The 24,475-nt window shown below is 41.9% G+C and overlaps 1 protein-coding gene across 2 annotated transcripts in view; it reads left to right on the top strand.

Annotated features, from left to right (window-relative positions):
• The window catches only part of LOC102183481 (neutral ceramidase), a 104,103-nt gene continuing 84,469 nt past the window's right edge, over positions 4,842-24,475 (top strand). For both annotated transcript variants that reach the window (XM_005698167.3, XM_005698169.3), the window contains exon 1: positions 4,842-4,970. The gene's annotated coding sequence lies outside the window, so the exon portion shown is untranslated. The remainder of the gene's footprint in view (positions 4,971-24,475) is intronic.

Raw genomic sequence — 24,475 nt, forward strand, 5'->3', positions numbered from 1 at the left:
GTTAGCTAAAATAGTAATCCCTGAAAATATCCCCCAAGATGTCCGGGGTGCAGGGGGAGGGGAGTTGGGGAGGAGGCAGAACTATGAGAAAGGGACCCAGCAAAGTGCTTGTTGTCTCCACTGAACAGTGAAACGTAGGGGGCAGAAAATGAGTTGTGTCACTCACCAGCCATGTGACTTTGGTTGTGCCAGCACTTGAGCCTTGGGTGTTAGTTGTGAGTTGGGTAGATTAATAGTAGCTACTTCACAGGGGCTGCTTTGAGGATTGAGGGTGAATAACTTACATGTATTTAGGGGGTGCAGTAGTGGGTCATATTCTGGGATTCGTGGGATAACTTCTTTCCAATTCCTACCCTAAGCAGGAAGGGATTCTTCCCAGGAAATGCTGTTGGCTAAAGCACTTTTGAAAGTCCCTTGGACTGCAAGGAGATCCAACCAGTCCGTCCTAAAGGAGATCAGTCCTGAGTGTTCATTTGAAGGACTGATGTTGAAGCTGAAACTCCAATACTTTGGCCACCTGATGTGAAGAACTGACTCATTTGAAAAGACCCTGATGCTGGGAAAGATAAAAGGTGGGAGGAGAAGGGGACGACAGAGGATGAGATGGTTGGATGGCATCACTGACTTGATGGACATGAGTTTGGGTAAACTCCAGGAGTTGGTGAGGGACAGGGGGGCCTTGCGTGCTGCAGTCTATGGGGTCACAACTGAGCGACTGAACTGAACTGAACTGAAAGCACTGAAGATCATGGTGTCACAGGAGCTGTCTACAGACTCAGGAGAGGCCATTTGCTGGGATTTGAGGATGGGGGTTAAGGCAGGACTTAGAAAAACAAAACATCTTCTTTTCCAGAAATGAACTACAAGAACAGCAATTAGAGTGCACTTTGAATAATTACATATAATCTCCGAATGAGATGAAGAGGGAAATGGCACCCCACTCCAGTATTCTTGCCTGGAAAATCCCATGGACGGAGGAGCCTGGTAGGCTGTAGTCCATGGGGTCGCAGAGAGTTGGACATGACTGAGTGACTTCACTTCACTTCCAAATGAGAATTATCTACAAATGCTATATTTGGCCTTTGATATAGAACGCACCCCTCCTGCACTAATATCATGTGAAAAAAAAATTATGTTTGGAGGAAATGACCGAAGACAATTAGTTAACAGTAAATGAGTAAGAATTTGGATGGAACAGAACAGATTCAATGGTTAAGGCTTCTCAGAGAATGACCTTTAAAGATACTTAAATTAATTGGCTATTAAATTATATACCAGTTTGTCCCAAAGTTCATCCATTAGTGAATAGTTGATATGATTTTTCCCCATAACTATTTATCACTTGTACTATTAATTAATACCTTTCTTGCAATAAATTCCTTTAGAAATTGCTTTAGCCTGACTCTATAATTTATATTTCTAATTCACATCAAAACCAATTCATAACTATCAAAAATGTCCATCTTGTACCACAGAGAATCCTATTACCTTCTGAGACAGAGTTTTCTCTCATTATCTTTGCAGATATTAGATCATTTCTGACCAACCTCTGCTGGTCATTTTCATAAGGTCTTGAGCTAAAGAATCCCTCCAGAATTATTTTTACAGATACTCAGTGCTTGATTCTCTTCAACCAAACATATTTCTCTCATATTCTTCCCCGTCTCAGCAGAGGTCAACTCCATTCTACCAATTCTAAAAATCTTTGGAATCATTCTTGACTCCTGTTTCCTCTCTTGTTTATTAATCCCAACAGGAGATTCTGACTCTGCTTTCAAAACACATCCATGTGATAACCGCTTAACATTATCTCCTCTTCTCGCGTTCTAGCCTAAGGCTCTTGCTTGGATATTGCAAAAGCCTCCACATTAAAACCTGTGCGTTGTGTGCGCTTTCACATAGAATCCAGGTGATGGATACTACAGTGAGCTTGCTAAAAGCCAGATCATGCAACTGCACTGCTCCAAAGTCTGTGATGACTTTCAAATCTGGAGCAAAATCTCCATGCTGCCTGATTCATGAATCACTAAATGAAACCCAGGAAGATCTTTACACTGTACTCAGTTGAATTCTGTTAATATTTCCAAGAGCTAGTGTTCTCGGAAACATGGATGCTGTACAACTTTTTACAACCTGGCCTCAGAAGTCACGTGGCTTCATTTCTACAGTCTCTGTTGTCAGACATAAGCAGTCACTGGCCCTCCAGACTCAAAGGAAGATGACTTAGATCCCCACTTTTCTATGGATGGCATGTCAGAGGATTTGCAACTACGTTTTCAAATTGCTTCAGCAAGGTATGATTCAGTTCAGTGGGGAGTAGTTGGGAAAGTGTGCTGGGTGAGGGTGAAAGTTTGAGCAGGGGTAGGATACGACAGGTACATTTAGGAACTGTTAAGAGAATCCATGTGCCCAGAGTGGGAGACTGACCAGGAGAAATATCAAAAATAAAGGAAAGGACTTGGACTGGGTGAGTCTGAATACCTGGTTAATGGGTCTAGTCTTTGTTCTATAGACAACTGGTCTTTAAACTGTTTTGCTTACATATCTCTAAAAGAATTCAGAAACATGCATTTTTAGGTTGGCATCCAATTTTTTCCCTCATATTTAAAAACACAGGCATACCTCAGAGACATTCTGGGTTCAGTTTTAGACAACTCTTCGATAAAGCAAATACTGCAACAACATGCAGAGCCACATGAAATCTTTGGTTTCCTAGTGCACATAGAATTTATGTTTATATACTGTAGCCTATTAAGTGTGCAACCTGTCTAAAATAACAATATATATCCCTTGATTAAAAGTAATTTATTGCTAAAAATCGCTAACCATGATCTGAACCTATAGAAAGTTGTGATTTTTTTTGGTAATAGTAACTTCACAGATAACTCACTGATCACAAATCACCATGACAACTGATCATAACGAAAAAGTTTGAAATACCGTGAGAATGACCAAAATGTGACACTGAGCCAGTAAGTGAGCAAATGCTGTTGGAGAAAAATGGCTCCTTTAGACTTGCTCCTTTCACGGTCATCACAGATCTTCCGTTTATGAAAACTGCAACGGCTGCAAAGCACGATATAGTGAAGCAATAAAGTGAAGTATGCCTGTCGTTACGAAGGTTAGCAGCTCTCGCTATGTGGTCATGCAGGCTGATGGAGGCTTTTCACTTTCTTCTTTCCATAACCTCCAACATCACTAGCAGTGTCTCCCTCCAAATCTTTGCCTGGAGCCCAGGAGATCACACACAGGAAGATTTTATAGGTTGAAAATGGAATTGGTACATACCCCTTCTGCTCACTTTCCATTGGTCAGACTTCCAGTTGCATGGTTGTTCCTGATGGCACGGGAGGTGAAGAAGAAGAGAGGAACACAGATTCTATAACAAACACTACTGAGTTTTTGCTTCAGAACATAGGTAAAGCATTTAGCTCATTGGCTGCCAGACAGTAAGCATTTAACCTAGTAGCTACTCCTATTGCTACAATATCACTATTATTACACATTCAGTTTACAGGCTGTGTTCTGTGCCCAGATGGACTTGTACTACCTTTTCTGGAGCTTACAGGCTCCCAGGTAGATGCAACTTTAGGCAAAGGAGGCCCTAGAGCTTTGGAGCCCAATTAGCAGCTGATAAACCCTAGCTGGCAACTCTGCAGCTACAGTCAAAGGGGGAAGAAGAGGGAACTCTTGCAGTAAGTCCCCACACAATTGGCTATTTCCTGCCTGCCTGCAATAATCATTTCCAAACAAATGTCCCTCCCTGTAACACTCCTCTCTCCTCAACTTCCTCTCCATGTGAATCCTAGGCTAGACTCAGCTAGAGCCTGAAGAAAAACAAGGACTTGACCTAGGCTGGGAGCAAGTTTTTGCCCCAGCAGCTGCTAATTCAAGGGGCCCACCAATAACTGCAAAGGCAGTACGGGTTTTCTTTAGGAATTCTAACCTTCTGTGCCTTCTGTGTGTGACCTGGGTGGAATGAAATGGACTTCAAAGACTTAATCAAACCTTAGAAATCTTTGCTTTGCTTTCTTTTCCCTGCCTTCAATACCTGCTGATCTGGGCCCCAAGGGGTTAGAAGAATGAACAACATTTTCACTAGGGATCCTAGTAACCATGTGATGAAAACAAAGACACTTGTGGGAAACTGATGTTTGGTTTAGCCTGGGAAAGACATCAGGGAAAATGTAAACACTGTCCTAGTAGATGCTTCTCCAAATTACCAAGGTGACTGTGTAATCAAGTTTCTCTGTCCGGTCACAAGCTTTCTAGAAAAGAGGGGGCATCTCCTTGCCCAAAGTATTGGTTGCTCAGTCATGTCCGACTCTGCAATCCCATGGACTCTAGCCCACCAGGCTTTTCTCTTCATAGGATTTTCCAGGCAAGAATACTGGAGTGGGTTGCCGTTCCCTTCTCCAGGGGATCTTCCTGACCCAGGGATTGAACCCGAGGTCTCCAGCATTGCAGGCAGATGCTTTACCATCTGAGCCACTAGGGAAGCCAAGCTGAAATCATTCATCTAACAAGGTCCTAACTTACATCTCTGTGCTGATTTGTCCTGCAAATTCTCCTCTTAGTGGTGTGTGGTGGGTGTGGTGGGGGGAAAATTTAGTATTTTCCAAATCAAATGGAAGGAGCAGTTCAGTGTGAGATAATGAATGATCCTTCCCCGACTATGTGGGATGCAAAAAGATGAGATGAGCTCCAGGTGTGACCTTTCAAGGATGGTGCAGGACTTCAGCCCATAAGCAGGCTCGCTGGGGTGCGCCCTGCCCCGTGCGTGAGTCAGCACGTAAGTAGTTAACTTGGTTGGCGAGCCTTGGCTTGCTGGGGTAGAGCATTCAGCCTACGAGCATTAGCCTGCAGGCTGACTCAGAAGAGCAGGGGCCGAGGATTCAGAAGCGTCCTGGCACTCGGGCTTGGAGCAGTGACACGCGGCTCTGAACAAGCAGCTGCCGCAGTGGGTCTAGGTATGTACGGAGCTTTGCTTTGATTGATAGTGTTTTGTTTTCTCCCGTGAGAACAAAGCAGTGGTTGTTCATGTTTGCAAACAAGAACCCTTGCACACTGAAAAGGAACAGCTGTTTATTAGCTGCTATTTATAATGAAATAATAGAGGGGCAGGGAAACAGATTCTTAATACTCATTTATGTTTCTGATTGGCTGAGTTTCTTTAATGTTTATCTGAATTCTGGTGCTGTGTGGTCAGGTCATTTGAATGTCATGGTTATAGTAGGATTCAAAAGGTATCATTTTGGCAGTTCTTTCTGTGAATGATCATATCTACATTCAGAGATATGGATTGAGTTTGCAGAATTATTTGCTGAATGGATGAAGCCAAGTGGCAGAAATCCACTTTCCTACCTCATTTTGGAAAACGAGGTTCATATTCTTAAGCTTAAAGAACTAACTTCTCCAAATTTACCAAATGCCTGAGTGAGACCAGTCGCATTTGAATGTGGTATTTATCTTTCTTACAGCTTGACTTTCATCTCAGGTGTGTGCAGCATGACCCGAAATAACCTTTAGAATCTCAGTTCTTTTTGTAAATGAATCCCCTCATCTGGATCTCCTGGGCTTTCCCAACACTTTTAGTGACTTTCTCTATTCTACTGATTTTAGAACAACTCAGATTTAGAGTGGGCTAGAACTACTCCAAAAACTTGGATTGGATGGAATTTCCAAGGATAGAGGGACTTAAGTTTGTGCGCATCTCATTGACTCTCCATTCTGACTCTGCAGCAACATCTATCAGCTGACACTGATGACCTTTTCACCACTTAGTACCTGCAAGATTTAAAATGGCGGCAGGGGCTGGGGGGTTGCTACTTGTCGAGTTTATTTTTTAGTCTCTAAGTCATGTCTGATTCTTTTGAAAGCCATGGACTGTAGCCCACCAGGCTCCTCTGTCCATGGGATTTCCCAGGCAAGAATACTGGAGTGGTTTGCTATTTCCTTCTCCAGGGGATCTTCCCGACCCAGAGATCGAACCTGTGTCTCCTGCATTGGCAGGAGGATTCTTTACCACTGAGCCACCAGGAAAGCCCTTGTCAGGCTCAGACCCTACTTAACAAGTTACTGCTTCTCAGCACAGTGATCAAAACTGGTCGTTAATCATCCTGGAATTAACCTAAAAGATTTCCTCCCCAGTGCCCACTGGAGTGGGTAGCCTTTCCCTTCTCCAGGGGATCTTCCCAACCCAGGGATCCAACCCAGGTCTCCCGCATTGCAGGTGGATTCTTTACCAGCTGAACTATGAGGGAAGCCCCCAGTGCCCACAGCTTCTCATATATTCACCTGAATTTCCAGCCCATGGGAGACTCCTGGTAAGCAAGTTTTTCTTTGAAAAATGCAAACAATACTTTAAGATTTAGGTAGGCTGTCTCAGTCCTTAATACCTTCATACAAATCAGTTTAGTGTCTCTTTAAATTCTCTCTTCCTGAGGTAAAGGCGTTTTTCCAGAATGAAGGAAAGGTGGTGAGAATCAGGAATTTGAAGCCTAGGTTCTGAAGACAGAGGGTTAGAGAGAGAAATCTGGATGGGCACTGCAGTAGTGGCCAGGGGGCCGGTTTGAGAATCCTGAGTCATGAAAGAGGGAAATTTGGGATGTGAGAGCAGGGTCTAGAAGGCATCATTCACAGCGGCGCAGGTAAAGGTACCTAAAGATTTCAGGGGCTGCTGGGCATAGTTAGCATTGAAGGGGATTAACTTCCAGATTCCCAACTTCCATTTCAACTGCTTTCCAATAACTTTTTTTGCTGGAGGATCCATATGAGTTCTGCTTCAGAAAGTAAAGGCAAACTTCTACTCATCTGGAGCCTCACTCTGGGCATATAGTCTCACTCTGGTTTCAAGACCTACAGAAATCTCCTGGGCATCACCCCAGAGATGATTTCAGAGCACATTGTTCCAGAGAGCGAGCCTGGTAAGCCCAAAGCAAGCAGAAACAGACCGCATCTTGTTTCTCTAGGTTTCAAACTTGTGCCAAGTACTGTGTCTTGTTTCAGAGTTTCAATGAAGGAGTGAGAAGGTTATCACATAGATAAAGTATATGTATGAATATGTATGAATATGTCTATTGAAATTGAAACTGAAGTCTGATAGTTTCTAGTAGTAATTCTGGTTTGTCAGCCCAATTTGATAAAAATGGGTTTGACTAAGGTCTGTGGATATTTTTTTGTAAATCTAACATACAGATTCTTCTGCTTAAGGTTTTGGCCAAAATAATTTTTAAATATGTGTACAGTATACAGAAATTTAGAAAATACAATTTTTCCAAGTATTTCAGCATGTGAGAGCTTTAGATGTCCTCTTTTGAAACACACGAGACTGCTCACTTTGGCAGCACATATACTAAAATTGGAATAATACAGAGATTAACATGGCCCCTGCACAAGGATGTTACTCAAATTTGTGAAGCATCCCATATTTTTATTTGTTTTCAGGGAAGCAATGGAGAAACAGACATAGAGAACAGACTTATGGTCCTGGGGAGAGGGGAGGAGAGGGTGAGATGTATGGAGAGAGTAACATGGAAACTTACATTGCCATATGTAAAATAGATAGCCAATGGGAATTTGCTGTATGTCTCAGGGAACTCAACAGCGACTCTGTATCAACCTAGAGGGGTGGGATGGGGAGGGAGGTTTAAGAGGGAGAGGACATGTGTATACCTATAGCTGATTCATGTTGAGGTTTGACAGAAAACAAAAAATTCTGTAAAGCCATTATCCTTCAATCAAAATATAAATTAATTTAAAAATACACAAGGAAGTAGAAAATCCTTTTAGGGGTTTCAGGAGCCAAAGCTTTTGGAGACCACTCGTCTGTATTATCCTTGAGGTGTGATATGCCTGCCTGACAGCAAGTGCCTCTGCCCTCAGAGACCCCAGAGTCTGTGCCTTGTTCTGTGCCTCTTGCATCTTTGCTTCCACCTCCAGCCCCAGCTTCAGGGTCCTGCCATTTCCGTCACTCAGCCCCCATCACTTCCTCTATGAACTAGCTGATTGATTGATTTTTGTACTAGGTAGTTGCCTGGTGAATTGAAGACAGAGTGTGAGTGGTAGAGGAAAATTTTCATCAGGCCAGCGTTGAAGAAAAGGAGGGCTTATCAAGCATGTTACTAATCACCTCTCCTGTGTCAGGGTGATGTGACAGCTGCAACTGGAATCCAAAGATGTGAATTCACATCCTGTATCTGCAGCTTACTAGCTCTTTGAACTTCCCTGAGCCTCAGTTGCATCACTGGTAAACTTATGGTTCTGTGTGTGAAACTCTAGGATGGTACAAGTGATACAGGGAGGAACAGAATGGGACTCGAACACCAAATTGACATATGCTCATGAAATAGTAAGTTCCAGAATAGAAGAGTGTATAAAGTTTAAGAGGAAGAAATAAATTAAGCCCTTGACTCCATCTGGGGGATCACTGTGAAGATAATTAATGCCTTTTCAGCACTCCGCAGCTTTCACAGCGATATCACACATTTCCTCTGTACGGCTTCCACATGCTGCGAAGTAGGTTCTCGGCAGGAAGATGAGGAAAGGCATGCCCCCCACCCAGTCATCTTTGCCAAAAGGAAACAGTTGTGCTGTGAAGGGATAACAGGAGACTGAGCTCATTGGTTAAAGCAGAGATGTCAAGAGCCAGCTCCAAGTTCAGTTCAGTCACTCAGTCGTGTCCGACTCTGCAACCCCATGAATCACAGCACGCCAGGCCTCCCTATCCATCACCAACTGTCGGAATCTACCCAAACCAATGTCCATTGAGTTGGTGATGCCATCCAACCATCTCATCCTCCGTTGTCCTCTTCTCCTCCTGCCCCCAGTCTTTCCCAGCATCACGGTCTTTTCAAATGAGTCAACTCTTCACATCAGGTAGCTAAATTGTTGGAGTTTCAGCTTCAGCATCAGTACTTCCAGTGAACACTCAGGACTGATCTCCTTTAGGATGGACTGGTTGGATCTCCTTGCAGTCCAAGGGACTCTCAGGAGTCTTCTCCAACACCACAGTTCAAAAGCATCAGTTCTTCAGCACTGAGCTTTCTTTATAGTCCAACTCTCACATCCATAAATAACTACTGGAAAAACCATAGCCTTGACAAGACAGACCTTTGTTGGCAAAAGAATGTCTCTGCTTTTTAATATGCTGTCTAGATTGGTCATAACTTTCCTTCCAAGGAGTAAGTGTCTTTAAATTTCATGGCTGCAATCACCATCTGCAGTGATTTTGGAGCCCCCCAAAATAAAGTCAGCCACTGTTTCCACTGTTTCCCCATCTATTTGCCATGAAGTGATGGGACCGGATGCCATGATCTTAGTTTTCGAATGTTGAGCGTTAAGCCAACTTTTTCACTCTCCTCTTTCACTTTCATCAAGAGGCTCTTTAGTTCTTCTTCACTTTCTGCCTTAAGGGTGGTGTCACCTGCATATCTGGGTTATTGATATATCTCCCAGCAATCTTGATTCCAGTTTGTGCTTCATCCAGCCCAGAATTTCTCATGATGTACTCTGCATATAAGTTAAATAAGCAGGGTGACAATATACAGCCTTGACGTACTCTCTTTCCTATTTGGAACCAGTCTGTTGTTCCATGTGCAGTTCTCACTGTTGCTTCCTGACCTGCATACAGGTTTCTCAAGAGGCAGGTCAGGTGGTCTGGTATTCCAATCTCTCTCAGAATTTTCCACAGTTGATTGTGATCCACACAGTCAAAGGCTTTGGCATAGTCAATAAAGCAGAAAGAGATGTTTTTCTGGAACTCTCTTGTTTTTTCGATGATCCAGCGGATGTTGGCAATTTGATCTCTGGTTCCTCTGCCTTTCCTAAAACCAGCTTGAACATCTGGAAGTTCTCGGTTCACGTACTGCTGAAGCCTGGCTTGGAGAATTTTGAGCATTACTTTCCTAGTGTGTGAGATGAGTGCAATTGTGCCGTAGTTTGAGCATTCTTTGGCATTGCCTTTCTTTGGGATTGATATGAAAACTGACCTTTTCCAGTCCTGTGGCCACTGCTGAGTTTTCCAAATTTGCTGGCATATTGAGTGCAGCACTTTCACAACATCATCTTTCAGGATTTGAAATAACTGAACTGGAATTCCGTCACCTCCACTAGCTTTGTTCTCAGTGATGCTACCTAAAGCCCACTTGACTTCACATTCCAGGATGTCTGGCTCTAGGTGAGTGATCACACCATCATGATTATCTGGGTTGTGAAGATCTTTTTTGTACAGTTCTTCTGTGTATTCTTGCCACCTCTTCTTAATATCTTCTGCTTCTGTTAGGTCGATACCATTTCTATCCTTTATCCAGCTCATCTTTGCATAAGATGTTCCCTTGGTATCTCTAATTTTCTTGAAGAGATCTCTAGTCTTTCCCATTCTGTTATTTTCCTCTATTTCTTTGCATTGATTGCTGAGGAAGGCTTTCTTATCTCTCCTTGCTATTCTTTGGAACTCTGCATCCAGATGCTTATATCTTTCCTGTTCTCCTTTGCTTTTCCTTCTCTTCTTTTCACAGCTATTTGTAAGGCCTCCTCAGACAGCCATTTTGCTTTTTTGCATTTCTTTTCCATGGGGATGGTCTTGATCCCTGTCTCCTGTACAATGTCACGAACCTCTGTCCATAGTTCATCAGGCACTTTATCTATCAGATCCAGTCCCTTAAATCTATTTCTCACTTTCACTGTATAATCATAAGGGATTTGATTTAGGTCATACCTGAATGGTCTAGTGGTTTTCCCTACTTTCTTCAATTTAAGTCTGAATTTGGCAATAAGGCGCTCATGATCTGAGCCACAGTCAGCTCCCAGTCTTGTTTTTGCTGACTGTCTAGAGCTTCTCCATCTTTGGCTGCAAAGAATATAATCAATCTGATTTTGGTGTTGACCATCTGGTGATGTCCATATGTAGAGTCTTCTCTTGTGGTGTCGGAAGAGGGTGTTTGCTATGACCAGTGCTTTCTCTTGGCAAAGCTCTATTAGCCTTTGCCCTGCTTCATTCTGTATTCCAAAGCCAAATTTGCCTGTTACCCCAGGTGTTTCTTGACTTCCTATTTTTGCATTCCAGTCCCCTAGAATGAAAAGGACATCTTTTGGGGGTGTTAGTTCTAAAAGGTCTTGTAGGTCTTCATAGAACCGTTCAGCTTCAGCTTCTTCAGCATTACTGGTTGGGGCATAGACTTGGATTACTGTGATATTGAGTGGTTTGCCTTGGAGACGAACAGAGATCATTCTGTCGTTTTTGAGACTGCACCAAAGTACTGCATTTCGGACTCTCTCATTGACTATGATGGCTACTCCATTTCTTCTAAGGGATTCCTGCCCACAGTAGTAGATATAATGGTCATCTGAGTTAAATTCACCCATTCCATTCCATTTTAGTTTGCTGATTACTAGAATATTGAAGTTCATTCTTGCCATCTCCTGTTTGACCACTCCAATTTGCCTTGATTCATGGACCTAATATTCCAGGTTCCTATGCAATATTGCTCTTTACAGCATCGGACCTTGCTTCTATCACCAGTCACATCCACAACTGGGTGTTGTTTTTTGTTTTTTTTTTGCTTTGGCTCCATCCCTTCATTCTTTGTGGAATTATTTCTCCACTGAGCTCCAGTAGCATATTGGGCACCTCCCCACCTGGGGAGTTCCTCTTTCAGTGTCCTATCTTATTGCCTTTTCATACTGTTCATGGGGTTCTCAAGGCAAGAATACTGAAGTGGTTTGCCATTCCCTTCTCCAGTGGACCATGTTCTGTCAGACCTCTCCACCGTGACCCACCCATCTTGGCTGGCCCCACATGGCATGGCTTAGTCTCAGTGAGTTAAACAGGCTGTGGTCCGTGTGATCAGATTGGCTAGTTGTGATCTCTCAGTGAGTTAAACAGGCTGTGGTCCGTGTGACCAGATTGGCTAGTTGTGATTGTGGTTTCAGTCTGTCTGCCCTCTGATGCCCTCTCTCAGCGCCTGCCATCTTACTTGGGTTTCTCTTACTTTGGACATAGGGTATCTCTTCACGGCTGCTCCAGAAAAGCACAGCCGCTGCTCCTTACCTTGAACATGTGGTAGCTCCTCTTGGCTGCCGCCCTTGACCTTGGATGTGGGTAGCTCCTCTCTGCTGCTCCTGCGCCATCGCAGCTGCAGCTCCTTCCAAATAGGCACCATTCCAAAGCCCTTCTGCAGTGAGTTCTTTGCTAGTCTCTCCAATTCCTCATCAGAAGAGGACATGCCTGGTTCTCTGCTGAGAGCTAAGGACAAGTCAACACGGGGTGAGAAAAGTGGAGAACATGTCAAATATCGAGTGCAAATGCCTTGTTGAGAGGAATGGGAGGAACTAAGCTTACGTGGACCATCTCTCAGGGCAGGCATCCGGGCAGAATGTGTATCCCTGAAAAAATTGTAGTACGAATTTTGATATGGCCCGTTTTCCATTCCCAGGATCAAGACTCCAAATCAGGAGGACAACTACCCCATGTCACTGGACATGAATGTGTGAGGTCACCCTCAAGAGATGAATCTGTGACACCCAGGCTCCCTGCAGTGCAGGATGCTTCCGGCTGTGACTCCCAGCTAGTTTCCCATTCAGATGAGGACATTTCCCCCAAACTTTTCCAAAAGGTGTGCCCCAGGACAGCAGTGTCATCTGAGACCATACATGAGAAATGCCTCATTGGTGGCTTGAGAGGTGGTTTGCGTAGTGACAATGATTTATTGAAGAAAAAGTTTTATTTTGGCTCATTGGAGCAGATTGTGCATAGATCTTCCAACTTAATATTCCTTTGGTTGCTTGAAATCAGCCATGGTAGAAGCAGTTATTGTGTTGTGTGCTTTTAAAAAAAATTGAAGTATAGTTGATTTACAGTGTGTTAGGTTCGGGTATATAGCAGTGATTCAGTTATACACACACACACACACACACACACACACATATTCTTCAGACTCTTTTTCCTCTTAGGTTATTAGTTTCCTGTGTTTTTATGCAGTAAGTCCTTATTGGTTACCTATATTATATAGTAGAGTGTATATGTTAATCCCAAACTCCTAATTTATCCCCTGCCCTTTCTGCTTTGGTAACCATAAATTCGTTTTCTGTGTCTGAGTCTCTTTCCATTTTGAAAATAAGTTTATTTGATTTTTAGATTTCACATATAAGCAACATCATGTGATGTTTATCTTTCTCTTGTCTGGGTTTCTTCACGTAGCATAATATTTAGGTCCACCCATGTTGCTACAAATGGCATTATTTCATTATGTTTTATGGATGAGCAATTGTCTGCCTAACTTCCTATACAGGAAAGACACCTCAGAGTGGGGAGTCCTCTGAGAATTCCCTTTACAGAAGGCATTAATTCATTCACAGGTCTTAAAGTTCCTCCTCTACTCATGCCAAGTCAAGGGAAATTTTTGTTGTAGAAAATAGGAGATCTCATGGATTAGACTAAAGTATGAGAGGAATTATTCATTAGTGCTTGGTAAAAGTATCTATACCAAAAAGAGTAATTGTGAAGCAATCCTGTTTAATAACTTTTGAGTGCACTTACCATGTGTTTCTCAATTAATCCTCACAACAACCTTTAGAGGTTATGATTATTTCTGTTTTATGGATGAGAGACTAGAAGCATAGAGAAGTTAAGTGACTTCCTCTCATTAGGGCAGTAGTGGGATTTGAACTTGAGAAATCTTGAGCCAAACCCGTATTCTAAACCACAGTTATTTATCCTCTCCATGCAAATTTGATGTGCGTGCATGTTCAGTCATGTCCAACTCTTTGTGACTCCAAGGAAAGAGCTAAAACCCCAGCCCCTTTCCTCTGTACATGAGACCCCACTTTTATTGTGTGAAACCCTATCTCAACCAGCAGCAGAACAGTAGATTTCATAATTTACTGGAGTTTCCCGTGTATCTCATTAAGTGCAAACTTCAGACACAGAACAGAGTTGGAAGATGGAACGTGGAACATCAGGTTTCAGCTTGCTCAGCCATGGTCCATTAGGCAAAACAGGAGTCATTCCTCCCAGTGTTTCTTATGCAAAAGTAAAACAACACTCTTGGGCAACCATGTTTTCACCTTTCTTCCTTTTCTGGATTCTGCCAGAAATCTTGAACAAGGTTGTAATACTTTTAGGGAAAATTAAGTCTATTTCTCTCCCATATGCATTTTTTTAAAAAAATTCCAATTTGCTAGACTCTTGGAAGAACTGCTATATTCATGAGATTTTTGTTCTGTCTTGTAGTCACAAACATGAACATCAGGTTTCACTCTAATGCTTTTAGACCTGCCTGAATAGCCAGTACTCAAATTGAATCCATTTTAACAATTTGTTTTCCCTCATCTCCTTTGGTTAGTGGCATCAAATTATCTTAATCTTAAAAAAATTAAAGTGACGTCTGGTTTCCCCCGTCCTTCACCTCCCTCATTGAGCAATTGTCAAATCCTGGTGACAAGCTTCACCAATACTTCCCAAATTATGCCCTCTTTCCATTCCCACGGCCACCTCCATGCACCGCCTTGGTTCTGCGTCCTTCCCAAATGGGATTCCACCTTTCTTTTTAAATGGTTGTCCATCTCTAGCCCCAGGTTCCAAAATGTTTTTTTAGCTTCCAAAATATTTTTCAGCATCCTTTTTTTTCTTATTACCAATTTTTAAAAATTGAAGTATAATTCATTTACAATTTTGTATTAATTTCAACTATACAGCAAAGTGATTTAGATATATATACATTCTTTTTTAAAGTATTTTTTTCCATTATAGTTTATCATAGAACATTGAATAGAGTTCTCTGTGCTATACAGCAAGACCTTGTTCATCCATTCTATACATAAAAGCTTACATCTCCTAACCCCAACCTCTCTCTATATCCTTTCCTTATCTGACTAGTTTTTTTTTGTTTTTCATTTTAATTTTTACTATTTTCTATGTCTGTGAGTGTATTTCAGAAAATAATTTTGCATAAAGGAAGCAATGGATTAAATTGGTAGTTGCAACTTGTGGTTGACATATGTTAAGTTTGTCACACATAGTGTTGACCTAAATAATGGTAAAATATTTATTCAGAATTGTTTGCCTGCATTTGAAATCAAGAAATTAAGATAAATATTGACATCACTGGCTTTTTGGACATAAAGGTTATCATACTAAGTGAAGTCAGAGAAAGACAAATATCACATGATACCTCATATGTGGAATCTTAAAAAATGATGCAAATGAACATATTAACAAAGCAGAAACAAACTCACAGACATAGAAGAGAAATTTATGATTACCTGAGGGGAAGGGAGGGGAGAGATAAATTAGGAGTTTGGGATTAACAGACTCACTACTACGTATGAAATAGATAAACAACAAGGACCTGTTAGAGCATAGGGTGCTATATACAATATCTTGTAATAAGCTATGATTAAAAAGAATCTGATAAATATGTATATGTATGTATTTGCATGTGTATACATATAATGGAATCACTTTGCTGTACGTTTGAAAGTAACACAACATTGTAGATCAATTATACTTTACCTGCTGACTTTTCATTAAAAAAATGAGAAAATCTGTCAACACTGGCCTTTCATCCCCTTCAGATGGGCATGCACTTTCTGACTGTGACAGTCCTCACTGATCCCATTTTCTCCTCAACACCCAGTGTTGCTATGATGCACCTGTCTTGCAGATGTCTTTGAGTTGCAGTCAGCTAAAGCACACCTCAGTCCTTGGGAGAGTTGCTGATAAACATGTCCACTTATTTACTTCTACCTTCAATGTGCATATGATGTAGGCAGTCTCCTTCCTGGGCAAGATTTTAAGCATCGCTTAGCATCTCATTTTCTCCTCTACAGATTGGGTTTGTTTTTTCTCCCTGCAAAGACTTTTGAAGGATAATTTGGCTTATGACCTGCTTAAACTAGAGCAAGATGTTTTCTTTTGTTTCATAATTCAGTTTCGTTATGGCAGGAATTGTGGTTTGGCTAGAGATGTCCTCTCCCAGCAGTGCTGGCAGGCCTGTCAGGAGCATCACGCCAATTTTCCCATGTTTTTTTCTCCCTTTAATTGTGCTGTTAAGGGCCTACATATCCTGCTATTGGTGGCCTGTCTCTTTCAAGATATTTTGAGGTAGTTTTTCAGCAGTGTGAGGTGAGACTGGAAGCCCTTTTTCTTTTTTTTTTTTTTTTTGGTTGACTACTCATTCTGTTTAAAAGGCTTATAGCTCAATGGTTTGGTTTTTGAAAGAAATAGTTCCTCAGCCAATTCATAATTCCAGCTTTTAAAAAGAAACTCACTAAGGCTGATGATGTTCAGCAAGAATGCATTGATATAAACAGACCAGTTGTTTACCCTGGCATCTCTTTAAATGTGTCAGTGATCAGGCTAAACCTCAGTAATTAAATCTTTTGAATATACCAAGCTGGGAATTGGCACACTGGAATGGAAAAAATATGAATGTTCCATCCTGTCTTTATCTGTGGACTTATTTGTTAGGCAATGGTCACAGCCCTATGTCACATTGTGGCTAGTTATTTAGTTAGTACAGTCATTCAGTCGTGTCTGACTCTTTGCGATCCCATGAATCGCAGCACGCCAGGCCACCCTGTCCATCACCATCTCCTGGAGTTCACTCAAACTCACGTCCATCAAGTCGGTGATGCCATCCAGCCATCTCATCCTCTGTCGTCCCCTTTTCCTCCTGCCCCCAATCCCTCCCAGCATCAGAGTCTTTTCCAATGAGTCAACTCTTCATGAGGTGGCCAAAGTACTGGAGTTTCAGCTTTAGCATCATTCCTTCCAAAGAATACCCAGGGCTGATCTGCTTCAGAATGGACTGATTGGGTCTCCTTGCAGTCCAAGGGACTCTCAAGAGTCTTCTCCAACACCACATTGTGGTACCTGTCCTTTTAGGAAACACCAATATCCTTATCAAATTCAGGATAACTTTGATCTCTTATGATGCATGCAAGGTTTAGCTCACCTGGGCATGAAGAGGCAGCTCAGCCTATTTACTGATTAGAGAAATTAATAAGCAGGTAGAACCTGCTCTGTTCCATTAGACCTGACTACACTAGTTGATGCCTTAGTTTTTCTAAAAGTGCCACATGATCCAGTCATTGATGGGTTGGTTGGTTAGGAGCTCAACCAAGATGGAGTCAGGTGAGCACTGTCTGCCTCATGTTTCCAAGAAAAAAAAAACTGTTTTCAGTGGTGTTTTTCATTTGATGATGCCTAAGATTGGCTAATTGCAGCCATGAAATTAAAAGATGCTTACTCCTTGGAAGGAAAGTTATGACCAACCTAGACAGCATATTCAAAAGCAGAGACAGTACTTTGCTGACAAAGGACCATCTAGTCAAGGCTATGGTTTTACCAGTAGTCATGTATGGATGTGAGAGTTGGACTATAAAGAAAGCTGAGTGCCGAAGAATTGATGCTTTCGAACTGTGGTGTTGGAGAAGACTCTTGAGAGTCCCTTGGACTGCAAGGAGATCCAACCAGTCCATCCTAAAAGAGATCAGTCCTGGGTGTTCATTGGAAGGACTGATGCTGAAGCTGAAATTCCAATACTTTGGCCACCTGATGTGAAGAGTTGACTCATTTGAAAAGACCCTAATGCTGGGAGGAATTGAGGGCAGGAGGAGAAGGGGACGACAGAGGATGAGATGGCTGGATGGCATCACCAACTCGATGGACGTGAGTTTGGGTAGACTCCGGGAGTTGGTGATAGACAGGGAGGCCTGGTGTGCTGCAAGAGTCGGACACAACTGAGGACTGAACTGAACTGAAGATTGGCTCAGGGGATAATGAATCTGCCTGCAATACAGGAGACACAGGAGATGCTGGTTTGATCCCTGGCTCAGGAAGATCCGTTGGAGGAGGAAATGCAACCCATACCAGTATTCTTGCCTGGAGAATCCCATGGACAGAGAAGCCTGACAGGCTACAGTCCATGGGGCTGCAAAGAGTTGGACACAATTAAGCATGTCCTTGTCCAAGAGTAGATTAGCAGGGTTGACACCATTTTTTTTAACCTAGTTGAATTAGTTACTCAGCATGACTTTTTCATACCCTACATTCATCCTTTAAAAAAATTTGCTTTGTATCACAAAAATAATACATGATCATAGCACAAAAATTAAATGTTTACGTAAAATGCAGAAAATAAAAATTCTCCAAATCCCAACTTAATAAAACCTTGTAGCATTTGGAAACAGACTTGTTTGTTTTTGTCTCCACTTCATTTTTATTTTTTAAATAGCTTTGAAACATGAAGTTCTTTCTTTTAAACCCCAAACTTAAAAAAAAAATCTTGGAGGAAAATGTTTTCAAATATGGTACACATTCTTCTGCTGACTTACAGACTATTAAACAAAAATGACTCAAGCTGTTTCTCTGATCACTGACTATTTTCATAGACTGAGTCATTTTTCATTTGAGCCCTCTTTCAGCTATCACTTTTGCTACCCGTGTGCCTGCTTCTAGAAACAATCTGTGATTGGAAGACAAAGAGCGGTTGGTTAGAACTTTATGTAAATTAAAAATCACCAAGCCCTGCATGAGCTGAAGAGATTTTCCTGTGGTATAAAATGCATGGATTTTCTTTCATAAGTTTTGATGACCTGGGAGCCTTTTATATTTCCTCCCCATTTTAGCCATGTCTTAGAGTTGAGAGTTGGAGAAGGCAATGGCACCCCACTCCAGTACTCTTGCCTGGAAAATCCCATGGATGGAGGAGCCTGATGGGCTGCAGTCCATGGGGTCGCTAAGAGTCGGACACGACTGAGCAACTTCATTTTCATGCATTGGAGAAGGAAATGGCAACCCTCTCCAGTGTTCTTGCCTAGAGAATCCCAGGGACGGGGGAGCCTGGTGGCCTGCCATCTATGGGGTTGCACACAATCGGACACGACTGAAGTGACTTAACAGAGTTGAGAGTACATGAAATGTGATCTCTAAATTAGAGAAATTTTATTATATTTCAAAATGTTGAGTATCCTTTGATATACCCTTTCATCGTTTGGATGTCTTTGGGAAAAAAACATCTATGTATTTCCTCTGCTTATTTTTCAATTGAATTGTTTGGTTTTTGGTTGTTGAGTTGTATGAGTTCTTTATATTTTGGATATTAACTTCTTATCTAACATATGGTTTGCAAATATTTTCTCCTGTTCTGTAGGCTGTCTTCTCATTTTGTTGATTGTCTCATCTGCTGTTTGGAACTTTTCCATTTGCTCTAGTCCCACTTATTGATTTTTGTTTCTGTTGCTTGTGCTTTTTTTGGGGGGGGCATATTCAAAAAAATTATTGCCAAGATCAATGATCTTCCCTATATTTCTTCTAGGAGTTTTGTAGTTTCAGATGTTTTGTGTAAACTTTTCATCCATTTTGAGTTAATTTGTGTGAGTATTGTGAGATAGGATTTCAATTTCAATTTTCTATATGTGGATGTAAAACCATTTGATTCATGGCATTTATTGGACTGAAGGAAATTCTAAAAGAGGATTTATAATTTGGATAAGGAGTCAGTGTCATTAGCTGATTTAATCAGGTGGCTGTGTTAATCATGATGGATGGGGGTCTTTGCCGTGGTAAAATCTTTATTTGCTTAACACATAGGCATTTACTTCTTTATGCAAAGCACACTCCTGTCTGAGGACTCTGAGGTAGATTTCTTCCAAATGGTGCTTCGGAGATCTTGTAACCTGGGGGATATGCAGTTACCAGGGTCACCACAGCAGAGAGATCATGGAGAACTCACACTTGCTCTCAAATGCCTCCACATTAATACTTCAATCCAGAGATGACACCCGTCAATGCCATCTCCAGTCCATTGACCAACAAAATGACTGCCAGAGGGCTGGAAAGTGTGAACTTCCTGTGTGTTTGCAGAGGAATGGAGAATCAGGTATGGATGAGTATGAAGTCTCAATGACAGTCACTTTGGGCAAGTAACTTATCCACATGACATGGAGGTTGGACTAGATGATTTTAGAATACTTACCTCTTCTCACAGTTCCTGAGTGTAAATATTTGACCTCCTATTAGCCTTGGTTTTATAAAAAATATTTATTTATGTATTTATTTGACTGTGTCGGGAGTTACTTGCGGCACTTGGGACCTTTTGTTTGGCTCATGGCCTCTCTAGCTGTGGTACACGGGCTTAGTTGCTCTGTGGCATGTGGGATCTTAGCTCCCCAACCAGGGATCGAACCCATGTCCCCTGAATTGCAAAGCAGATTCTCAACCACTGGACCACCAGGGAAGTCCCAGCTCTGTGCTTTTAACTACTTTGTAGGAATTATTTGATTGTTACCCTAAGGAGGTTGGTCTTCCCTGGTCACTCAACTGGTCTGCAGTGCAGGAGACCTGAGTTTGATCCCTGGGTTGGGAAGATCCTCTGGAGAAGGAAGTGGCAAACTATGCCAGTATCCTTGCCTAGAAAATCCCATGGACCGAGGAGCCTGGTAGCCTGCAGTCCATGGGGTTGCAAAGAGTCAGGCACGACTGAGTGACTAACACTTTCGCTAAGGAGGTCAGGTATGTTAATACCATTAATAGTAAAAGACTTATTGCATGGTGTAGCTGATGGTCAAGCTGGAAGGCTCTGAAGACAGATGATCTGGTTTTGAATCTAGCTTCATCTCCTGCTTGCATTAGGACTCTTGGCTATTTGTTTAACTTCTCTATGATTGTTTTTCTTTTCATTCAAATGGAAAATAGGGATAGGAATAATACCATCCTCAAAGTATGAGTATTAAATGAGGCAGGTTGTGTCATGTTTCTTTTAGAAGAGGTCAGGAACATACAAAGAGTCAATAAATTAATTTCATTTTATTTTTTATTATTATTTTACAAAGATAAGTCCTCCTTGTTCTGTTTTAATAAATTTCTTTGTGGCAGCAGCTCAGTAAGTTGTCACCCTTTGTGTTGGTGTGATTAGCCAGCCCAACCCATGCAAATCTCCTTAATCTACTGACGTGCAAAATGGAGTCACAAACACTACCTATAGGTGATCTGGGTCTTTACACAAGACAGCTAACCCTTTGGGATTTGTGTCTCATCTGCTTTAACTTCGATTTCATCCCTGCCTGGCCCTGTCTTGACTTCATTTCTGATGGATCCTGCCTTTGACTCCTGCAAGCTTGAGATTCCTGCCTGGTTCTGACTTCATAGGCCGACCTCCTTGATTCTTAGGGAATCCACTCACCTCCAGTGAGACCTCCCTACCCTAATCTCAGCCTCTCAGGATCAAAACGCTTCCTCAGTTTCTGGTTCACAATGAGGCTTGGTTCTGGCCTCACACAGTGGAGGGAGTATCAGACAGATACCCCTCTCAATTCATTGGCCATACCATTTGAGTCTGGCTATCTCAGAGGCCACCTAAGCTTATAACCATCCCATATCGATGACAAACCCACAATGTTAAGTTCTCCTGCAGACATTTTATCACTCCAGGTAGAACACATGAGTAAGAACTTTTTCTTCTTTCCCCTGGATTTTCAGTGGGTTATCCTTGGGGAAAAGTCAGACAAACTGCAGCAAGAAAGAGCATGAGATTGGTATGCATTTGCTCTATAGCATGGGGATGGCCTGCTTTCCTTTCTCTTTGCATTTTGGCTGATCCAAGGCAAGGGTGGGTGGTGGGTGGGAGGGGGGATGGAATCCTCTGTGAATAGTTCAAGTACATTTGCTCCAGGCAGGGGAGACAGTAGTTTTCACCAGGCAAGCTTCCTCCTCAGGCTGGTTCTGCTCAACACAAGAAAGACAGTGTACTTAAAAAAAAAAAAAAAAAAAGATTATCTCTCTTTAAAAAAAAATTACTTTTATTTAGTTTTGGCTATGCTGGGTCTTCATTTTGGCTCATGGGCTCTTTGTTGCTGTTTAGGTTTTGTCCAGTGGCAGGTTTTCTCTAAGGCAGTGGAGAGCTGCTCACTAGCTGCAGAGCATGGGCTCTAGAGTGCACAGGCTCAGTAGTTGTGGCACTTTTAGTTTCTGACCAGGGATCGAACCTATGTTCTCTGCACTGGCAGGGGATTCTTAACCACTGGGACACCAGAGAGGTTCTGACAATGTGCTTTAGTGTCAAGCTCCCATTGGGCCTAGAGAGCGTTGAGTCCCATTGGACTTTGGTAAGGAAATTGCTTTCTGTTTCTCTTGGTCCTTTTTCCCCCCAAGTTCTATCAAAGGATTGTTTTGGGATTTTTCTGGTGGTCCAGTGGTTAAGACACTGCATTCCCAATGCAGGGGGCACAATTTTGATCCCTAATTGGGGAACTAAGATCCCGGATGTGGTGAGGTGCAGCCAAAACCTCAACAGCAACGAAAAGGACAGTGAGGTACTCTTCCCCACAAGTGCACAGTAGAGGTGGGAGATGCTATGCATCTGAGATTTATGTGGAAGGAAAAATTTCATCAAAGATATTGTCCTTTGACCCTGAAATCATCATGATAAATGCAGCTGTAGCCCACTTTCCTCCAATCGGCCTTCATAATCTTGTAGGGCAAACAGGTAAAATTTGTCACTGCCAAAGGCAGTAGATTGTTATGTGTGGTTTTGGAAAGAGACAAATCATCAGAAAAATTTCCAAATGCTCTGACAAGTTATATAGCTCCACACTGTTTATCTAACGGTAGAGAAGTAGGGAAGTTTGGCAACTCCAATTTTATCTAAATTTTAAAGTCCTCTGGAAGTTTTGAAAATAGCAAAAACCTACTTCTCCCCAAGGCTGAGTACGTCAAACTCTAATAGGGAGATCTATAGAACCAAGCTTGAGGAATGTACCAGGAAAACGACTGTGCTATAAGGTTTTAAAGGTACGGAACCTGCCACACTTGGGCATCCACATTCAATTTATTTATTTTTTATTTATTTATTTTTAAAATTTTACTTTATTTTACTTTGCAATATTGTACAGGTTTTGCCATACATTGACATGAATCTGCCACGGGTGTACATGAGTTCCCAATCATGAACCCCCCTCCCTCCTCCCTCCTTGTACCATCCCTCTGGGTCATCCCAGTGCACCAGCCCCAAGCATCCAACATCATGCATCAAACCTGGACTGGTGATTCGTTTCATATATGATATTATACATGTTTCAGTGCCATTCTCCCAAATCATCCCACCCTTGCCCTCTCCCACAGAGTCCAAAAGACTGTTCTATACATCTGTGTCTCTTTTGCTGTCTCGCATACAGGGTTATCGTTAACCATCTTTCTAAATTACATATATATGCGTTAGTATACTGTATTGGTGTTTTCCTTTCTGGCTTACTTCACTCTGTATAATCAGCTCCAGTTTCATCCACCTCATTAGAACTGATTCAAATGTGTTCTTTTTAATGGCTGAGTAATACTCCATTGTGTATATGTACCACAGCTTTCTTATCCATTCATCTGCTGATGGACATCTAGGTTGCTTCCATGTCCTGGCTATTATCAATAGTGCTGCAATGAACATGGGGGTACACGTGTCTCTTTCAATTCTGGTTTCCTAGGTGTGTATGCCCAGCAGTGGTTTTGCTGGGTCATAAGGCAGTACTATTCCCAGTTTTCTAAGGAATCTCCACACTGTTCTCCATAGTGGCTGTACTAGTTTGCATTCCCACCAACAGTGTAAGAGGGTTCCCTTTTCTCCACACCCTCTCCAGCATTTACTGCTTGTAGACTTTTGGATCGCAGCCATTCTGACTGGTGTGAAATAGTACCTCATTGTGGTTTTGATTTGCATTTCTCTGATAATGAGTGATGTTGAGCATCTTTTCATGTGTTTGTTAGCCATCTGTATGTCTTCTTTGGAGAAATGCCTGTTTAGTTTTTTGGCCCATTTTTTGATTGAGTCGTTTATTTTTCTGGATTGAGCTGCATAAGTTGCTTGTATATTTTTGAGATTAGTTGTTTGTCAGTTGCTTCATTTGCTACTATTTTCTCCCATTCCAAAGGGTGTCTTTTCACCTTGCTTATAGTTTCCTTTGTTGTGCAGAAGCTTTTAAGTTTAATTAGGTCCCATTTGTTTATTTTTGCTTTTATTTCCAGTATTCTGGGAGGTGGGTCATAGAGGCTCCTGCTGTGATTTATGTTGGAGAGTGTTTTGCCTATGTTCTCCTCTAGGAGTTTTATAGTTTCTGGTCTTACATTTAGATCTTTAATCCATTTTGAGTTTATTTTTGTGTTTGGTGTTAGAAAGTGTTCTAGTTTCATTCTTTTACAAGTGGTTGACCAGTTTTCCCAGCACCACTTGTTAAAGAGATTCTCTTTAATCCATTGTATATTCTTGCCTCCTTTGTCAAAGATAAGGTGTCCATAGGTGTGTGGATTTATCTCTGGGCTTCTTTCTATTTTGTTCCATTGATCTATATTTCTGTCTTTGTGCCAGTACCATACTGTCTTGATAACTGTGGCTTTGTAGTAGAGCCTGAAGTCAGGCAGATTGATTCCTCCAGTTCCGTTCTTCTTTCTCAAGATTGCTTTGGCTATTCGAAGTTTTTTGTGTTTCCA

The sequence above is a fragment of the Capra hircus genome, chromosome 26 (genome assembly GCF_001704415.2).
Source record: "Capra hircus breed San Clemente chromosome 26, ASM170441v1, whole genome shotgun sequence".
Classification (NCBI taxonomy): domain Eukaryota; kingdom Metazoa; phylum Chordata; class Mammalia; order Artiodactyla; family Bovidae; genus Capra; species Capra hircus.